Raw genomic sequence first — 18,999 nt, forward strand, 5'->3', positions numbered from 1 at the left:
CGCGAACATTTGCTCCCACACCCTATCGCTACATATTTAAAAGTTATGAGTCGAGGTATCACCTGCTGTACATAATATGTTGTAACCTCCTACCTAGACAAATAGACCTTCATAATGATCTGGAAGGCCAGGTTAGAATTCAGAGCCCCCAGCCTCTGTGCGGTTCTGCCCCAGTCCTTGGCCACACGGGGAGAGCTGGCCTTGGCCGTGATCCGTGCCTCCCGTCCCGCACCACAAGGGGGTCTCGAGCACGTGTGGAGCCCCAGCTCCGTCCACGCTCTGTCCCTGCCAACAGCCACACCCTTTGACACACCTTGGGCACATTTCTGGTGGGAGATGGGAGGAACTGTCCGGGGAGAGGCCCCCAGACCCTGAGAAGGGGGTGGGGCCTTCTGGGCATGGAGGTCCTGCTGTGACCTATCGTGGGGAGAGACACAGCCAGAGGGCAGGCAGCAAGAGTGGGGACCCTCGAAAGCATGGGGCCTGTCTTGTCCGACACCTAAAACCACTTAAAAAAAAAAAATATATATATATATATAATAAGACTACTTAAAATATATACATATAACTATTTGAGTTATACAGTAGCAGTTGAAAATAGTACTTTATTCTTTCCATTTTATATCTGGGGGGAAAAACAAGTGAGCCTCGCGCGGCGGACAGGATGGCTGTAAGGAATCCTTCCATCCGTGACCGGCTCCCTCGCTGCCTCTCTCCTGGCTTCCTCCCCTTCTCCTTCCTCCCCCTGCCTGCCTGCCTTCCTCTCTTCCTTCCCTCCTTTCCTTCCGGACACTCAGACGCCCCTGTGCCAGGCACTGCCTGGGCCCAGGGGTCCAAGGGTAACCGGGCCAGATGCTCCCGGGCAGTCTGCAGCGTAATGAGGAGACCAGCATCGATCCACACAAATACACGTCTAATTACAAACTGGGACAAGCACACTGACAGATAAGCATGTGTTGATTTGCGGGTTGCCTTTGATTTAAGGTTCCCTGCTGAGACAGGGAGGAGTGTAAATCTGGTTTTCTCTTAAGGCCAGGGGGCCTTACATGTTTTCACAAACCTTCAAAATGGATGCGTCTCATACGGCTAACCAGAATCGGGGACGCTTCCTACGAGCATAGAAGCTCATTAAATCAACTCTGCTACTTTATGGCGGCAGTAAAACGTTACCAAAACTTTCCGAGGCGAACATGCCCGTGGCGTCACAAAGCCAACCGTCCAACTGGGGGTGGGGGGGGAGGTTTACTAGAGACCCCCCTGCCAGAGTCTTACGGAAACGCAGAAGGTTGGCTGGACGAGGGGTCTCCAAGCCCTTCGTGTTCGCTCCTGATGTCCCTGCACCACAAAATGGAAGAGGGGGGATGAAAAAAACGCCTGGAGTTTCGCCGCTGTTCTTTCAAGTCCCCTACTCTAGATGGTTCCTAGTGGGCGAGCCCTTGAGGTGTGGGGCGGGCAGCGGTCACTTCACAACAAGTGGAAAGCAGGAGGGGGGTAGGCTGCAGCTCCTTCCTTTTGTGGGACTGAGGCACAGAAGACCCAGACACGGGTCATCTCTAAGTGGCTTTGCACCGGGGGACAGAATCCTCGAAGGAAGATCCACTTGTGCCGTGAACACCAGCAGCGTGGATTTCTGATCGCCTGTGGATCTCGGAGCGTTTCACTCACGGTTTTTCATGGTTTCCGGCGAGGAATAAATAAGTCCCTGTGAAATTTTCCTTGGGAAAGGAACCACTGTATCCTTACCATACTCAAGGGTCAATTAGACAAATATTCCCCAAGAGGTAAAAGCAGAGTATCTTCCCCCCTCCTCCTCCTCTCCCTCTCTTCCCTCTCTTCTTCCTCCTCTCCCTCCTCCTCCTCCCTCACTTCCGTCTCCTCTTCCTCCTCCTCTCCTCCCTCCCTCACCTCTCCCTCCTCCCTCTCCTCCTCCTCTTCCCTCTTCTCTCCCTCCTCCCTCTCTTCCCTCTCTTCTCCCTCCTCCCTCTCCTCCTCTTCCCTCTCTTCCCTCACCTCTCCCTCCTCCCTCTCCTCCTCCTCCCTCTCCTCTCCCTCCTCCCTCTCCTCTCTCCCTCCTCCCTCTCCTCCTCCTCCTCCCTCTCCTCTCCCTCCTCCCTCTCCTCTCCCTCCTCCCTCTCTTCCCCCTCCCCCTCCTCCCTCTCCTCCCTCTCCCCCTCCTCCTCTTCCCTCTCTTCCCTCTCTTCTTCCTCCTCCCTCTCCTCCTCCTCCCTCTCTTCCCTCTCCTCTCCCTCCCCCTCCTCCCTCTCCTCTCCCTCCTCCCTCTCCTCCTCTTCCCTCTCTTCCCTCACCTCTCCCTCCTCCCTCTCCTCCTCCCTCTCCTCTCCCTCCTCCCTCTCCTCCTCCTCCTCCCTCTCCTCTCCCTCCTCCCTCTCTTCCCTCTCCTCTCCCTCCCCCTCCTCCCTCTCCTCCCCCTCCTCCCTCTCCTCTCCCTCCTCCCTCTCTTCCCTCTCCTCTCCCTCCCCCTCCTCCCTCTCCTCCCCCTCCTCCCTCTCCCCCTCCTCCTCTTCCCTCTCTTCCCTCTCTTCTTCCTCCTCCCTCTCCTCCTCCTCCCTCTCTTCCCTCTCCTCTCCCTCCCCCTCCTCCCTCTCCTCCCCCTCCTCCCTCTCCTCTCCCTCCTCCCTCTCTTCCCTCTCCTCTCCCTCCCCCTCCTCCCTCTCCTCCCCCTCCTCCCTCTCCCCCTCCTCCTCTTCCCTCTCTTCCCTCTCTTCTTCCTCCTCCCTCTCCTCCTCCTCCCTCTCTTCCCTCTCCTCTCCCTCCCCCTCCTCCCTCTCCTCTCCCTCCTCCCTCTCCTCCTCCTCCTCTTCCCTCTTCTCTCCCTCCTCCCTCTCTTCCCTCTCTTCTTCCTCCTCCCTCTCTTCCCTCTCCTCTCCCTCCCCCTCCTCCCTCTCCCCCTCCTCCAATCACATTATCATCTACAGCTATCCTCACGAAGCACTTTTCAAGCCGGTGGGCTTGCCTGCCACACTAATGTGCGCAGCCTCCCGCACAGGCTCCGTTTACTCGTTTCTAGAACGAGGGAGGGAAAGGCCGTTGCCCTAAACGGGCGGACACGGTGCCCGGGACAGTGCCCGGCCGTCCCCACTCAGCGCCCGCCGTTTTCCGCCAGCGCCGCTCTCCGGACCTCCGCCCCGACGCCCGCCTCTTAAAAACTGTTTTCTCTGCATCATTTTTCTCGTCCCACGAGGCCCCACCCAGAAGCCACCTCTCCAGCCACGCCCCCCGCGCCGACCCCCTGTCGCCTTCCGGCCGGCCGCGAGTCGAGTCGGGGTCTCCCGCGCCCTTAGCGCCGCGTCCGTGTTCTTTGTGGCTCTTTCCACCTCCCTGCGCCCCCCACCCCCCACCCCAGCCCCGCTAAGCCGCGGCTTCCCCGACGCTCCCGGCTGCACCCTTCCTGTGTCCTCAGAAACCACTTCCTGTCCGCGCCCGTCGCCACCCGTGGAGAACGTGGAGAACGTGGAGAACGTGGAGAACGTGGATCACGGGGCCACGGCCGTGCGTGCAGCGTGCACGTGGGGACGGCAGAGCGCTGGGCGGACTCGAGACGCACGACCCGGGAAGGGAAGCCGGCCCCGCAGCGGCTCAGTCGTCGGGATCCCGGGCCCCTGCGCTCTGCGCTTCGGACACAAGACGTGCACGACTCCCTCTTCCCTGGGGCGTCCCTTTGCTCCCAGGTCAGCAACTGTCTTTTTTGTTTGTTTGTTTGTTTGTTTGTTTTAACTTTCAGACTTCCAGGCAAGGGCAAACACAAGACTAGTACAAGGAACGCACGTAGATTCTTTACCCAGACTCGTCTGTGGGTAACGCGTACCCGCTCGGCCTCACCGCCGTCTCCCCTCCCGCCCTCCCCGCGGGTGTTACGTGTATACACGTCACACACGCTTAGTTTCTGACACCTCGAGACCCCGCGAGCTGGCCGTGGCCCTCCTGCCCTAAACCCGTCGTCATGCACCTGCTGAGAACAGCGTTCCTGTCCCGCAGACCCCACCGCGGTGACCCACGCAGATGACACTCTCGTCACGTCAGCTGTCCTATTCCAATGTTGTCAGACAGGGTCAGCACCTTTTTAAAACACAAAATTTTTTTTAACGTTTCTTCATTTTTGAGAGACAGAGCACAAGCAGGGAGGGGCGGAGAGAGAGGGAGACACAGAATCCGAAGCGGCTCCAGGCTCTGAGCCATCAGCCCAGAGCCTGATGCAGGGCTCCATCCCACCTACTGTGAGATCATGACCTGAGCCCAAGTCAGACGCTTACCCGACTGAGCCACCCAGGCACCCCCTGCACCTTTTAAGTCCAAAAAGAGGAAGGAATCCAAAAGAAGCAGAGCTCAGAGAGACGGAGTAGAGTCCTATTTATTTTATTTTTTTTTTTTTAATTTTTTTTTTCCCAACGTTTATTTATTTTTGGGACAGAGAGAGACAGAGCATGAACGGGGGAGGGGCAGAGAGAGAGGGAGACACAGAATCGGAAACAGGCTCCAGGCTCTGAGCCATCAGTCCAGAGCCTGACACGGGGCTCGAACTACGGACCGCAAGATCGTGACCTGGCTGAAGTCGGACGCTTAACCGACTGCGCCATCCAGGCGCCCCGAGTCCTATTTATTTTAAAATCCTCAGCTTTTGGAGTCAGTTTTCAAACACACACACACACACACACACACACACACACACACACAGCTGACAGTGCTCTAGGCAGCCCACCTCGGTTTGCTTTAACCTTTCAGGTTCCCGTTACCTCGGTGAAAACCTTCCAAGTCCTGCGTAGGCCCGCGTCCCAGGTGTCCTAGGAAGGGAGCCGGCAGGTAACTGAGGCCTCGGGGCATGACGTGCGGTGTAGACTCTGCCGAGGCCGCGCCCGCAGCCCGATTCCTTCTTTTAGCAAGTCGCCCGGAGCCCGTCCCCTAGGCTGGCCGTTGAGGGTACAAACACAGAAGCTCATCTCTGCCCCACCCTGGCCTCCTCTGCCGCTGTGGGCTCAGACCGGGAGGCAGGATGACCCTGGGTTCTCTTTACGAGACGAGAGCCGGTTACCGGGCTCTGAGCCTCAGTTTCTCGAGCTGTACAATGGGGGTACCGGCGAAGGCTGAGAACGTCTGTCCAGCACTGGCACGGTGCCCGGTGCGCGGAAGAACTCAGTAGGCCCCCACCAGCACCCTGAGGGCGCAAAGACGCGGAAACAGGCAATTCTGACGCGATCCCCTGGATTGCTATGATGGCAGGCGAGGGCCCCCAGGGATCCCCCGAGGTGGAGGCTGTCTTCCAAGTGGGGCCAGAGCGGTCTTGAGACGAGGCACTGGACTAAGAATGGGAGGGTGACTGATCCGCTGACTGGAGGGAGTCCGGGGCCGCAGGAAAGGGAGGGAAGGAGAGGCTCCTGTCCATCTTCCGCGCAGAGGAAACTGCACGTGCAGCGCACGGGCGACCGGGAGACTGAGACTTCACCGCGCCGGCCTCGGAGCCCGCGGAGCGCTGGGCCAGGAGGGGGTGAGGCTGGCAGATGGCAGGGAGGCAAGGACGCGAGCGATTTGCAGGTGCGATGGCCACGAACAACCGCGCAGGACACAGCACCTCCCGCCACTGGCGCGCTGGCAGGGGCAGGCCGGCCGCTGAGGCCAGAACAGGGCAAGCTGAACCCCCACGCCCAGCCCGGCCCACCCCTCCCTCCTCGTAGCCCAAATACCCAGACGCGTTTCCTGACTGTAAAATTAATAACGCTTGGCGCAGATGATGCTGGGAGTACTGGTTTTCAAGTCTCTCTTCTTCTCTTTTCAGTGAAGAAACTCTCCCTCGATGAGAGCTTTGTTACCTGGCCTGACAAATGAACTCAAAGGCTGGTCAGCTGGGTGTCAGGTCAAGGGACCCCACGCAGCACCCCCTTCCGCCTTCCCTCCTATAACCTGTTAGCACCAGGAGAAGCCCCCCCCCCCCCCCCCCCCGCAAAGTCCCAGCTCCCCTGCTCACCAAGGGGCGGGGCGGGGAAGCGTCCTGCTGTGGTGTGCAACTCCCCCAGGGTGGCCAGCTTTGAAAGCGGTGGATTTTGCTGAATGTAAAACCCCAAGCTTTGAAATAAGACCCCATGTCGGGGGGCGGGGGGCAGGGGGGGGTTCTGAGCCGAAGCTGCAGCAGAATCACCAGGAGCTCTTTGAGCTTCAGGGCCACCCCCTCACCTCTCCCATGCTGCTTTTGGAGCAGGGGTGGGGGGGCAGGGCCCACAGCTCCCCAGGTGACACTGGTTAAGAGCGTCTCCATCAGAGGGTCTTTGTTCCCCTCGAGCCCCGGGGAAGGCCCCCAGAGGGAGCTGCTTGTGCCAAAGCCCCGAGTGGGGCCCCTCGTTAGAGCTCCACTCACCCCCTGTGCCTTTAAATAGCACAGCCCCCTGGAGCTTTAAAGACACACTTTACCTTCAAAAAGTAAGTGCCGGCTCCTGGTCTTCCAGGGAACAGATCTGCTAAGTGACATGAACCACGGGCTCCATAACGTGGCCTCAATGTGGCTCTGACGGCAAGGACACGGAAAACGGCACGGAGCAGACGTCTGACGCCTCCAGAGGACCTGGCCTGTTAACTTTGCCTTTTTAGGAAGAATAACGTCTCCGTTTTTTTCTGGTTTAAAAAATAGTATCTTGGGGCGCCCGGGGGGCTCAGTCGGTGGAGCGCCCGACTCTTGGTCTCGGCTCAGGTCGTGATCTCAGGGTTCGTGGGATCGACGCCTGCACGGGGCTGTGCGCTGAGAGCGTGGAGCCTGTTTGGGATTCTTGCTCTCCCTCTCTCTGCCCCTCCCTCTGTCTCAAAATAAATTAAAAAAAAAAAAAAAACTTAAAAAAATCTTATACAAATGCCAAGGAAGGGGTCGTGCTTCGCTTCACAAAGGGCTTCTAAGAGGACTTACCAGCAGAGGGTAGGAAATCTAATTTCAGATTTCAGAGCTGGAAATCTGATTTCAGCATATGACCGTGGGTTTGACAGAAACCTTGGGAGCACGCAGATCGTGCAGGGGAGGGCGCAGCTCCCACAGCGGTGGCCTGAGGGTCCCCAAACCCCCCACCTGATGCTCTGCCCGGTGCGTCCCCCCCTTCCCCACCTCTTGTCCCAGACCTTGAACATGGCCAGGCCTTGCTGGTGCCCCTTCCTCCTGAGGTCTGTGGAAAACGAGGATAAAAACCAACACATTCTTGGGAAACACTGGACTGTGTTCTTCAATGGAGTTAGGAGGGAAGACTTGCTTCTTTCCCTGCCTTTGTGTGTTTGTTCTGTTTGTTGTGTGTGTGTGTGGTGTGTGTGGAGCAGCAAAGGACTTAATCCAGCTTTAAAACACACCCACACCCTCACAGCCCCTCCCCCACAGGGGAACCTGCCGGAAGGACCCTGAATCTTGGCCAAGCGCAGGAAGTGCAGTCTTGTCCGCGGGGGGCTGGACCGCCAGGTGGCAGGAGGAGAGAGGGACCGCTCAACTCTTGTCTCCCTGGGGCTGCTGGTCCCCGGCGTTCGCTGCACATCTCTGTTTCTTTCTCTCACAAACCACCTTCCTCTGCTTATGTCCACCTGGTTCCCCAGCCCAAATACCTAACGGGGGCTCCCAGAGTCTCTGAGTCGCAAAGTTTCTTGCAGCGACCATCTGCTTTGTCCAGCTCGAGTCCCGCCCGTTAGCCGTAGCAAAGTGTGGGGCTCCTGACCCCCTGCCCCGCGGCCACGCACCCCCACCATGTCGCTTCCCTGCCCGGCTCTGTCCTTCATAAACAGGCACACGTCCCTGCCCCCCTCTGTCCTCCGGGCCCAAGTGGCAGGCATCGTTGGACGAATCTCCTGTTTTTGCCTGCCCGGCATCATCGGCGGCTCCTCCTTCCAGCTTCAGAATCCCCTTCACCTTCTGGAAGCCCCCCTTGCCCCACACTGTCCGCGCGGCTCAGCTCAGGCTGCGGCACTCCACTCCGCCCACCTGCCTGGACACTGGGTCCCTGTGACTCGGGTTCAGGGGTTGAGCATGTGACCCACACGGGGCCCAGGAGAGGCTCAGCCAGGACTTTCGGTGGACCTGTCAGGAAAGGGGTTTTCTCTTTCCACTGGAGTTGCCCATGGCCGTCGTGGTTGCCCCAAAATGAAGGCAGCACAGACGAAAAGCAGAGCCGAGAAACAGGACGGACAATCGACGGACGCCGCGGTTTGAGCAGCTCAATCCGAACACATGTGAAGCAAGTGGACCCCGAGAGTCTTTCTTCTGCTAAGCCAGTTTCTTGGCTTCAGCCAGTTTGTCCCTTCTGCAGCCAGAGGGATCGAACCTACAACCCAATGGAAAGAAACTACTTTCATCGTTCTTGGTCGGTTTCGGCCCCGTCAGCCAACACTCACACGATGCAAGAGCTGGAAAGCCAGGAGAGCGCGTGAGGCCCAGGGCTTGGTTGCTGGCAGGAGCTCCAGGCCTTGGGGACCGAGCCCGAACTTCGCAGCCCAGAGCAAGCGTGCAAGTGGGGGTCCACGCCACGTGTCCAAACGTTCACAAGGTGCCAATCGAGCTCACAAACTATTAAAGACGGCGTATCCCGTGCTTCCATGCTTCCACTGTGACATACGCGATCTTCGTTTTCGACCTAGAAGGCCAGGATCAAGTGCGGGATCCTCCGCGGCTTGGAATTCTCCCTGAGGGCGCGGGAGGGCCAGCCGCCAGCGGGGACCCACCTCCCTTCCCCTTCCCTTCCTGTCCGGCTCCATCCTGCCCGGAGAGACGCCTCACACAAGCGGTGAGCATCTCGGCCCCCACGCATCCGAGCTCTGCTGCCCCGCCCCCTCCCCACCCCCCATTCTGACGCTGCCCCTTCTTCACCACTCAGGCTCTGCCCTCAGGAGGACGGACTCAGGAGAAGAGCCTGGGCAAGTCCTCACCACAGGCCTCGGGCACTCGGACAGAGACTTCCTGCATCACGGGCACCCAGAACGTGGCCTAAAATGCGGGAGAGGGCGCGCAGGGCTCAGGCGTTGTGTTCCTTGGTCCTAGAGACCCTCTCCCTTCGAGGGGGACCGCGGCTGTGGGAGGGCTAGGGCAGGGCCAGGCCAATGGGCAGATCCGGCCGAAGTTAACACACAGGCGACTAGAACTAAGTTTGCAGGGCCAACCGGTGCACTGGCTTCCACCGAGTGTCGGCATTTTGTTTTGACTAGAGTGTCTATAGCACTGTATAGAGTGCTGTAGGCCCAGTCGCTGTCTGCTGAGGCACGGGGCCACCGGGCTGCGGGGACACTGCATGTCCGGGAAAGGTGTGTGTCTCACCACCAGCGGGGATTCGGCCGTCCCAGCAGCTGGAGTTCCTATTCACAGGACCGCCCCCGGCCGGGCACAGCGTGCCCCCACGAGACCCTCCCGAAGTTCTTCCTAGTTTCTGGAAGCAGTACGGTGAACAACGGTCTCCACCTGGGGCTCTGCTCCGAGAATACGGGCGTCTGCCACTCTGTTCGACTCGTGCTTCAGGATGACAGAGGTACGCTCCCGGTGGGAACGAGAGTCTGGAAGGAAACTGCACGTAACGTGAAGGCCCCGGGGACCCAACAAACGGAAAGAGCGCTTGGAAACACGTCAACAGGGAGACGGGCCGGTGTGGGGACGGGGCGGCTTTCTGCAAAGCGGAATGCCCGGCTGCCCAGGCCGCTACAGACGACCAGGGCATCTTCCCTGTTGCACATGTGTGTGTGTGTGTGTGGGGGGGGGTCACCGAGAGCGTCCAGCCAGTCCCCACCTCCCTCCCCCAGCAGGACCAGCAGGTCTCAAGACCTCGACCACCCACCCCAGGCCCATAAGCCTCCCTTCCGGAATCTCCAGTGGGAAGGGCCGGGGTGAGGAAACGGTCGGAAGGCGGAGATCACTCAAGGGCTGGCGCTCCCCCTACATCCCAGCTCTGCGACATCCTGTAATCTGACCCCTCAGGCACGGTCCCTGGGGGGACACTGGGGGCGTGACCCCAAGGTTCTCCCCCACTCAGCAACTTCTCTTCTTAATAGCACCCTTAATAATTTGGGAAGTCGACAAGGGCCAAATTAACACCAGAGACGACCTACACAAAGCTGACCCGAAGGAAATAAGCATGCGCCCCTCTTCTTCAGAGTTTTGAGGGCCCCGGGCAGCCTTCTTGCCCTGGAACGTGCAATCAGAATCAAGAGAGACTTAAACCGGACTCGTGTTTGAGGACTCCAGTATGTTTTTTGATACAAGAAAAGAACATCTACATTCAACGTTTTGCACCAATCAACGACAGTGCGACTGGATCACGGTAACTCCCAGACAATGACAGGATTTATTTACAAAAGGGTCACAATACGTGGGAAGCAATATAGTCTGGTCATGATACACAGGCACGAAACCATTAAGCTTTTTTTCCTCCAATCCCACTGGTGTTTCTCCGTGTCCGGATTTATAACCTCGTTGAGAGACAACCCCAAGTCTAAATTTGAGGCACTTCCTGAACGGGAGGCCGCCGCTCGCGGCCCTCTACCCCTGCGGGCGGCTGGGCTGGTCCTAGATCCGTACCGGTCCTGGATGTGGGCAGGTGCTGTACCTCTCACGCAGGACACCGGCTTCTGGGGCCCCGCGTGGTCTCTCCAGACTAGGGCTGCTGTCCACCCGCTGGGCCTGCCCACCTTGGTCTGCAGGTGCCTGGAGGGCCCCGTAAGAGAACTCTCCTCTGCCCCCCGCTGCAGAATTCGGCAATTGCTCTGGACATTCTGCTCCTGCCTGGTTGTTCTTACCCTCCTGCCCGCTCCATGGGACACACTCTTTCCTCCCAAACCTCAGAGCAGTAAGCACGGGCCAGGCGACGGAGACACAGAGAGGAGCTGAGCGGCTCTCCGGGAGCTCCCGGCCGAGCCAGGGAGACACGCGTGTGACGGCTAGATCGCACCACAGTTAGATGACAGCAGAACCTCTCAGTTTCTTTTTTCCTTACCTTCACTGTTCATCTCCCCGTCAGACTCAAAGCTCCATGAAGATGGACGGTGTTGGTTTCGTTCTGTCTCCTCCCCTCCTAGCACATAGTAGGTGTTCGATGCGTACTCGTCCAACAGACAAATACTTCGCACACTTGTCCTTCTTTGTGCTTATGTCACAAGTATTTCTCAGTCTAATTACATCTTCTTCGGTTTATTTCAATTTTTCTTTAATGTTTATTTACCTTTGAGAGAGAGACAGAGAGAGACAGAGCGTAAGCAGGGGAGGGGCAGAGAGAGAGGGAGACACAGAATCCGAAGCAGGCTCCAGGCCCCGAGCCGTCAGCACAGAGCCCGACGCGGGGCTCGAACTCACGAACTGCGAGATCATGACCTGAGCCGAAGTCAGACGCTTAACCGACTGAGCCGCCCAGGCGCCCCTGGGTAAACGTCAGTTTTAATGACATCACTTTATTTCCTCTGTATTTTCCAAAGTGGCCTGAAGATAAGAATCGCCTGAAGCGTCTTTCTGAAATACAGATTCCTGGGCACCACCGCAGCCCGACCGCACCAGGATTTCCCAGGGACGGGGCCCCAATCTGCAGGAGGAGCCACATAGCAAGTGCCTGAGTGGCTGTTATCGTCATCAGGGAAATTCCAAATTCTAACAAATTTATCAGGGATTAATTTAGCCTGCTTCTAAATTGGGTGATTTCTAGAAAACCTGCTTTTGGGTGGACAGTAGGATTTCTGTTGAGCGTGTCACAGGTGTATTTCTGGGCCAAAGGCTGCACACGGCTTCCAGCTGGGAAGCCACCTGCTGCACTTGGCCTCCCCCAGGGCCTCCCTCGCCCTCCGGGGTCTCTGCCCACCTTGTAGGTGACTCTGTATCTCCTCGTCTTGTTTCCTGCTGCTTTGATTCTGGCTGAGACTGAACGTCTTCCTGTGTTTGATTACTAATCACATTTTCTCCTCTGAGAATTTTTTCTTTTTTAATTTAAAAAAATTTTTAATGTTTATTTTTGAGAGAGAGAGAGAGAGAGAGAGAGCAGGGGAGGGGCAGAGAGAGAAGGAGACACAGAATCTGAAGCAGGCTCCGGGCTCTGAGCTGTCAGCACAGAGCCCAACACAGGACTCAAACCCATGAACCGTGAGATCACGACCTGAGCCGAAGTCAGAAATTCAACCAACTGAGCCACCCAGGCGCCCCAACTTTGAGTTATTTCCAAACACAGGAGCTGCACAGGCACACGGACTCACACACACACCTTATCCTCCTTTCCTCTGTCACTCCTCCTGTCTCTCCATGGAGAATAGTTAAGTGTCTGCAGGCTGGCGGTCGGGGCTGGAGTCACAGGCATTGGGGGGAGGCGCTGGCAGCAGTAATAATGACAAAGGCCAGAGCCCCGAGGACCACATAGGAAGAAAGCACGAAAGAGAAGTGAGAAACTGAGGCCCCAGGGCTCCATCATGCAGAGGCCGGGCACAGGGGGCTGGCCGCAGATGTAGGAGGCAAGCCGGCAGCCTTGGTGTCCCGGGACACCGACAGGGGAAGGTGTGCAGAAGACGGGGTTGCAGGAAGAGGCCCCGCCCAAGAGCGGGCAGGCCTTTGCTTTTTCTTTACTTGTTCCATGGTTTGCTTGGTGGGTTTCGCATTTAGTGTTTATTTTGAGGGGGGCAGAGAGACAGGGAGAGAGAGGGTGCAAAGCTGTCAGCACAGAGCCAGACGCGGGGCTCGATCCCACAAACTGAGATCGTGACCCGAGCTGAAGTCAGACGCTCAACCGACTGAGCCGCCCAGGCGCCCGGTGGGTTTCGCGTTTAACCGCCTGACCCGTCTGAGGTCCGCGGAGACGCGGCGCGGGGGGTGAGCCCCGACCGCCTCCAGCCTCCGGACGAAGGGGCGCTGGGGCATCTGCCTTTTGGTTTCCGGGTGAATGCGCACAGCTGGAACCTGCAGTTCCAAGTCCCCTATTCCCTCCCAGGTGTGCGACGTGGGGCCGCTGCTCCCCGCCGGCCTGCGGTGCCCAGGCTCGCTCTCACCACAGCTGCCGGGGCTCTGACACGGGCACATTCGGACCGGCGCACGGTAAGCGCTCAGTAAGTGCGGCAGGGAGCAGCGTGAGCCTCCACGGCAGGCTCGAAGGCACGGCTGGCGGCGCAGGCCGGCATCCGGGGGAGGCGCGGGGCCGAACGGGGTCCCCGGGGGACTCACGACGCCTCCCCCTGCACCCAGCGGGCCGAAGGCCTGAAGTGCTTCCTCGGCTCCCGAGTGGCTGCCAACAGACGCTTGTCTGTGCATCCCGGCAGCCGTGAGCAGAGTGCGCAAAACCAGCGATGCAACCAGCCGCTCCAGCCCGCCGGACCCCGCATCCAGCCATAGGACCCAACAACCAGCCGCCGGACCCCCGCAACCAGCCGCCGGACCCCCCAACCGGCCGCAGGACCCCGCAACCGGCCGCCGAAACCCACATCCACCCGCAGGACCCAACAACCAGCCACCGAACCCCGCACCCGGCTGGCTCCTGCCCACGGGGCCCCACCTGCCAGACCCCGAAGTCCTTGCCTCTCCCCAGCCACAGCCGACAGCCCGGGGAAGAAATCTCCTAGACCCTCCTGTGGGCAGCTGTGTACCTGTACCACAGCTGTCTTACACCTGCACGTACATCATCCCATGTTGCCGTGTGGGTGCTCCCCGGTGGCACTGGTAGTGGACGATCTCCCTGAATAGCTTCCCCATGTCTGCTGTCTTAACATGTCCTCCTTTCGGGCACTGGGTCGTTTTTGTTTGTGTGTTTTCCCCAATGTCAGATATATGGCAGTGCCCTGGGTTCTTCAATCCTGCCAAACTCTCCCCCTTTATCTTCCTCAGAGACGTTCTAAGGAAATGATCAAAGCAAAGCCACACTCAGATCAGGCAAGACCGTTCCCCCGGCCCCTTCTGGCCGCGTCCCTCCCCACGTGATGACGAGTCCCCAAAGGAGCCTGCCCACTTCAAGTCCACAGCCCTTCTTCCAGGGACCTGGGACCCTCCCAGGAGCCCCTGCCCCAGCGGCCCCCAGCTCATCTCCAGATGTGCGTTCTGGATCTCTCCTCCTGAGGTCCATTCTCGCCAGCGGTAGGCACAGACGTGGACATGAGGGGTGGCCGAGGCGCCCTGGGTCAGCGGACCGAGTCCGCACGTGGGAGCCGGGCTGCCCACACGCAGCCACACGAGGTCGCTCCCGATGCCAGGTGACCCAGGAGCCGGGGACAAGACGGGCCTGGGGGCCAGAGTCTGAGAACTTCACACCCGAGCCTGGCCTTCTAAGTGCTGGGCAAGTCTGTCAGGAGGGAGGGCGGAACACGTCTCATCTGACAGTTGGTAAGCCTGCTTCTGACTCTAAACTACGGAGGCACCTGGCGGGTGAGGCCCCATCTCACTTGGGACCCTGGGCGTCCTCGGGAGTCCTGGCTCGGAGCTCGTCACCGTGTTTGCTGGCTCTGGCCCTTCTGCGCTGCCACGCTGCTCTTCGCGCAAAGCACACTGGGTTACGATCTGCGCGTGTGCTGGGCAGCAGGGGTCCCAGGTGTCTATTCGGCAGGCGTGGAGCGAGCCGCCAACACTGTTTTATGCTGCATTTCCCTCAGCACCTGCCAGAATAATAATAAAACCACCCTGCATCGAGCCCTTACTGTATGCCAGGCACTGTGATGAAACACTCTGCATTTTCTCATTTATTCCTCCCTGCGACCCTCCGAAGTAGGCACGTGTAGGGTCCCTGTTCTAGAGGTGAGGACAGTCAGAGGAATAATCAGTGCAGAAAACCTGCCTACCCCATTCGGACCCTCCTCTCTGCCTCTTGCTCTCCCCCAGCCCCCACTCCCAACCCCCGAAACCTCCGCGGAGGCGCCTGCCCTGGACGCGCCGGGTGGAGGGAACCGACGCCGTGTGCCGCCCTGCATCTGTTCTCTGTTGAAGCCCACCCACTCACACCCTGCTTTGGAGACCCCATCTGCGTTCCCAGTGACACCACTTTGCCCCCTGGGCCTTCTTGCTGACCAGGAGACACTGGGTGCGCGGGGGCTCACGGCGGGAAAAGCGCGCCTCCTGTCGGTATTGGGTTAATGGGCTTGTGGACGACACCAAAACAGACAAAAGTGTTTGTTTGTATGGTGTGCAGACGCTGATGTAAAGTCACAAAGCGGGTCAAAGGGGGGAGGGCTACAGCCGCAGCTTCCGGGTCCCTTCGGACCGCGAGCACCAGGCCCAGGACTCCAGGAGCACTTCCCAAACACGAGGTTACACATCACGCTTCTGTGCAGCCCTCCTGGCGCCCCTCAGACACCCTCAGGGTCCTGCTGTGCGCGCACCGGTGTTCTGGTACTTTCCACACTCACCAGCCCGTCTCTTTCCTCGTCCTTCGGCCCCCAGACACTTTAACCTCTCTGCACAGCGGGACCGTGGCCTGTGACCCGCACCAGGCGCACGCGGTCAGCTCCCATGGGGCAGGTGGAGGCTGCTCAGAGAACTTCCCCTGAGTAACAGCTGAGGGAGCGACGCTGCGGCTCCGTGGCTCGGAGCCACGCCGTCTGGCCACGTGCGGCCACTTAAGATTCACCAACAGGCCACGCAGTCAAAAACTCAGGGCCTGTGTCGCGCTGGCCGCCTCTCAGCTGCTCGACGGCCACCACACCGGACAGCATACATCACAGGACATTTCCATCACCCCAGAGAGTGCCCTCAGATAGTTCTGATGCCAACTCCTCCCTTTACGGCTCGCGGCCGTGCTGTTAGGTGACTCCATGCCTCTCCCAGACAATCGGCCTCTCGTCGTTCCCGTTACTCCGTTCTTGCGATTTATGAAGGGAAAGTCCTGCGTCTCACGCGATAAATCGTCTTTATTTACGCAGGGCTGGGAAGGGGCCAAAAGCGAACGGTCAGCGAGCAGCGTGTGAGAACCACAAACGCCTGCCCGGAGGACGGGTGCTCCTGGAGCAAACGCGTTTCCTGCCGATTCCGGAACGCTCTTTGTTGGACCGCGTTTGCTCAGACCTTTGCGAGTGCGCTGCGTTTCTGTCCCTGGGGCTTGAGGTTGAGCTCCGCTCCGCAGTCAGAGAGACTGAGAGATCTCTCCGCCTCCACCCCCTGAGCCGGGGAGGGCTGTGCTCTGATGCTGCCCGACTCCCCCGCTTCCACTTTGGAAACGACAAGCCGTGGTTGTGCGTGTGCTCGGGCCACCCTTGGGGCAAATGACTGACTGTCAGTAAACATTCCAGGCGGCCCATGGCCTTCCGGACGGCAGCTTCTGCGAATGGAAGATTTCACGTGGAGAAAGATCTTGCAACTCCGCTCGAGAGCAGATACCGCGGAAGCCAAGAAGGGCCACAGTCTCAGGCTGGACAAGTAAAGAGGAACGGCCACCTCCTGAGAGCATCTCACTCTGCTTAGGCATCGGGAAGAGCACACAGTAGGCGTGGGGGGGGGCACGCTGGGGGGGCCCTGGGGGGGGTCCTCCCGTCCTGAGGAAGGGGGCAAAGACGGTGAGGAACCATCGTCTCGGCCGCAGCCACCACCTTCGAGGAGGTGTCTCCGGACAGAGGAACGAGGACCCAAGATATCCCACCAAGCTGAGACGACGACCAGGAGGATCTCACCCAATCGAGATGGGACGTGGCAGCAAAGGATTTCTCTAGGAGCAAAAACGTTGTCAGAGTGAGTATGTAAGGGTTTCTGACCTCTACGAGCTCACTATAAGGCAACCAGCTCGGCCAGAATATTAAAAGCAAGACTGTCAATGCTCACTAACGACGAGGGGTGACTAGGAGTGGCTGGCAGGGCCCTCTGTGCCTGGGCTCGTCAGCTGCACCCGCATGACACTGGACCCCAGGGCCGCCCTCCGGGGACCACCGGGAGACAGGGTCGGAGGACCGGGAGACGGGCGCCGGGCGTGCTGGGTCTGGAGAAGGAGTTTCAGGAGTGCCGATGCCTCTCCGCGAGTCTTTTAGGGTCCCTTCTAGAGGAGAGAGTAGATAAGCAATTCTATTTACACGGCTAATTGTTTGAAGGGTGCTGAGCAGAGCAGAGACACACTCCCACTCTTTGCTCAGCGCCCAGCGCGCCATACCCGGAGCGCGGGGGGGGGGGGGGGCACTGCTTATTAAATATCAGGCTCAGGGGCGCGCAGCTTATAAGTGGCAGAGCTGGGACTCAAACCTGCACCTGCCTGACGCCCGAGTCCCCTTCCTCCGGGAAGTCCCCCTGAAGATGCCAGGAGCCCCCTGGCGTCTGGCCTTTCCTGTCAGGTCGCTCCCTGTGAACTCTTCTCCTCACTCCCCAAAGAACCCACACGGTTTCGACTTTCGTCTGCGCCCACAACACTAGCTGACCCCTGCCCAGCCCCCACGGCCACCTCTTCGCCCCCGTGTGCCACTGGGCTGCCCGTTCTGGCTCACGTTCCTGAGAATGACTGAGCCGATCAACCGGCCCGGCCCGAACACCCACCAGCCTCAGGGTGGGCTGGGGGCGCCCGGAAAACAGACACCCATGTGAACCGAGGAGTACCCGGAAGTCATCATCGGATCGTCCGACAGCGTGCGCCACACTCGGGGGGCCGGCACTCCGTCCCCGACTTCCTGGGAGAAACAGGTAAAGACCCCAACGAACGGCTTCGGGCGTGGTGGGTGCCGCGGTGGAAGCAGGGGTGGGGGGCAGCGGGGTCTGCGGGCACGTCAAGGACGGCGTCCGGAGGAACACGAGGGGCAGGCCACGTGGGGCAGACTCCCTTGGGACACGGAGCGTGCGGAACCCCGGGCACGGAGCCTGCACTCCCCAGACGTGTCGACACGCGGGGCTGGCTGCTGCTGGTGGTGACGGCAAAGGTCAAACTGTGGCCAACAAGGGGCGTGGGGAGGGAGAGGGGACGGGCATTCAGCGTGGGGCTCGCTCGGGCTTGCTACTCACTACGCTTGCTCGTCGGAACAAGGGCACAGACGCTGTGGGGCGGGAACTGTGATGGTGCCTGTCGACCGGCCGTGGCCGGGACACCCTCTGATCCGGTGACCCTCCTCCAGGACCGTGTCCTACGAAGTGCCGGTCGCTCACCTCACTGCTCATGCCCTCGTTAATATGTCTCTAACAGCAGAACACCGGAGACCATCTAGTGCCTTCTGATAAGGGGTGACTCGACAAATTACCGACGATCCACACAATGGACCAGGACAGAGCGGGTAAGAAAGGAATGAATTAAATATACATGTATCAACGCGGAAAGAGAACCACGATAGACTGAGGTTTCTTCAGTTGTAGGTTAGGATACATACAGGATCATCTCACTGCGTCCGTGTGTGTGTGTGTGTGTGTGTGTGTTTGCCCAGGGAAAGGTCTGGAAGTGTAGGTCTGACTCCACGTAAGGGTTCACTCTGCACCGGGAAGGGGAGTAGAGGAGAAACAGGAGATTTTCACTGTTTACTGCACTAGCTTCTGGATTGCTTAAAAGGTTTGCATCACACATGGAAACCTCTGTAATTTAAACATTTTTGAATGATGGGGCGCCCGGGTGGCTCAGTCGGTTGAGTGTCCGTCGGCCCAGGTCATGATCTCGCAGTTCAGTTTGTGAGTTCGAGCCCCGTGTCAGGCTGTGTGCTGACAGCTCGGAGCCTGGAGCCTGCTTCCGATTCTGTGTCTCCTTCTCTCTCTGCCCCTCCCCCACTTGTGTGTACGCGCGCGCGTGCGCTCTCTCTCTCTTTCTCTCTCTCTCAAAAATAAATAAACATTAAAAATTTTTTTTAATTTGTCTTAATTTTTGAATGAAACGATTACCAAGAAGACATTGGCCTATAATTAGATGAAGTAAAATCTAATCAAATACCTGCTCCTCTCCTCCTCCACAGGGCCCCCAACCAAAGGGACACATGTGCAGGCAGGAGCCACAGCAGGTGAGGCCACGCTCCGGTACCTCCCGCTGCTGGCCTGCAGTGAGTGGTGAGTGGGCCAAAGTCTGAAGTTTTAGGCCCCAAGATCCCCACCCCGAGAGATCTGATTGTCCCACTCAGGAACCGCGTCTGATCCCTTTCCCGGCCCGGGTCCACGTCACC

The 18,999-nt window shown here is 58.9% G+C and overlaps 1 long non-coding RNA gene across 1 annotated transcript in view; it reads right to left on the reverse strand.

Annotated features, from left to right (window-relative positions):
* Positions 1-10,266: 10,266 nt before the first annotated feature.
* Positions 10,267-18,999, reverse strand: part of LOC122468184 — a 30,472-nt gene continuing 21,739 nt past the window's right edge. Inside the window, exon 3 of the long non-coding RNA XR_006293150.1 lies at positions 10,267-11,168. This is a non-coding gene — a long non-coding RNA (uncharacterized LOC122468184). The remainder of the gene's footprint in view (positions 11,169-18,999) is intronic.

The sequence above is a fragment of the Prionailurus bengalensis genome, chromosome B3 (genome assembly GCF_016509475.1).
Source record: "Prionailurus bengalensis isolate Pbe53 chromosome B3, Fcat_Pben_1.1_paternal_pri, whole genome shotgun sequence".
NCBI classification, from domain to species: domain Eukaryota; kingdom Metazoa; phylum Chordata; class Mammalia; order Carnivora; family Felidae; genus Prionailurus; species Prionailurus bengalensis.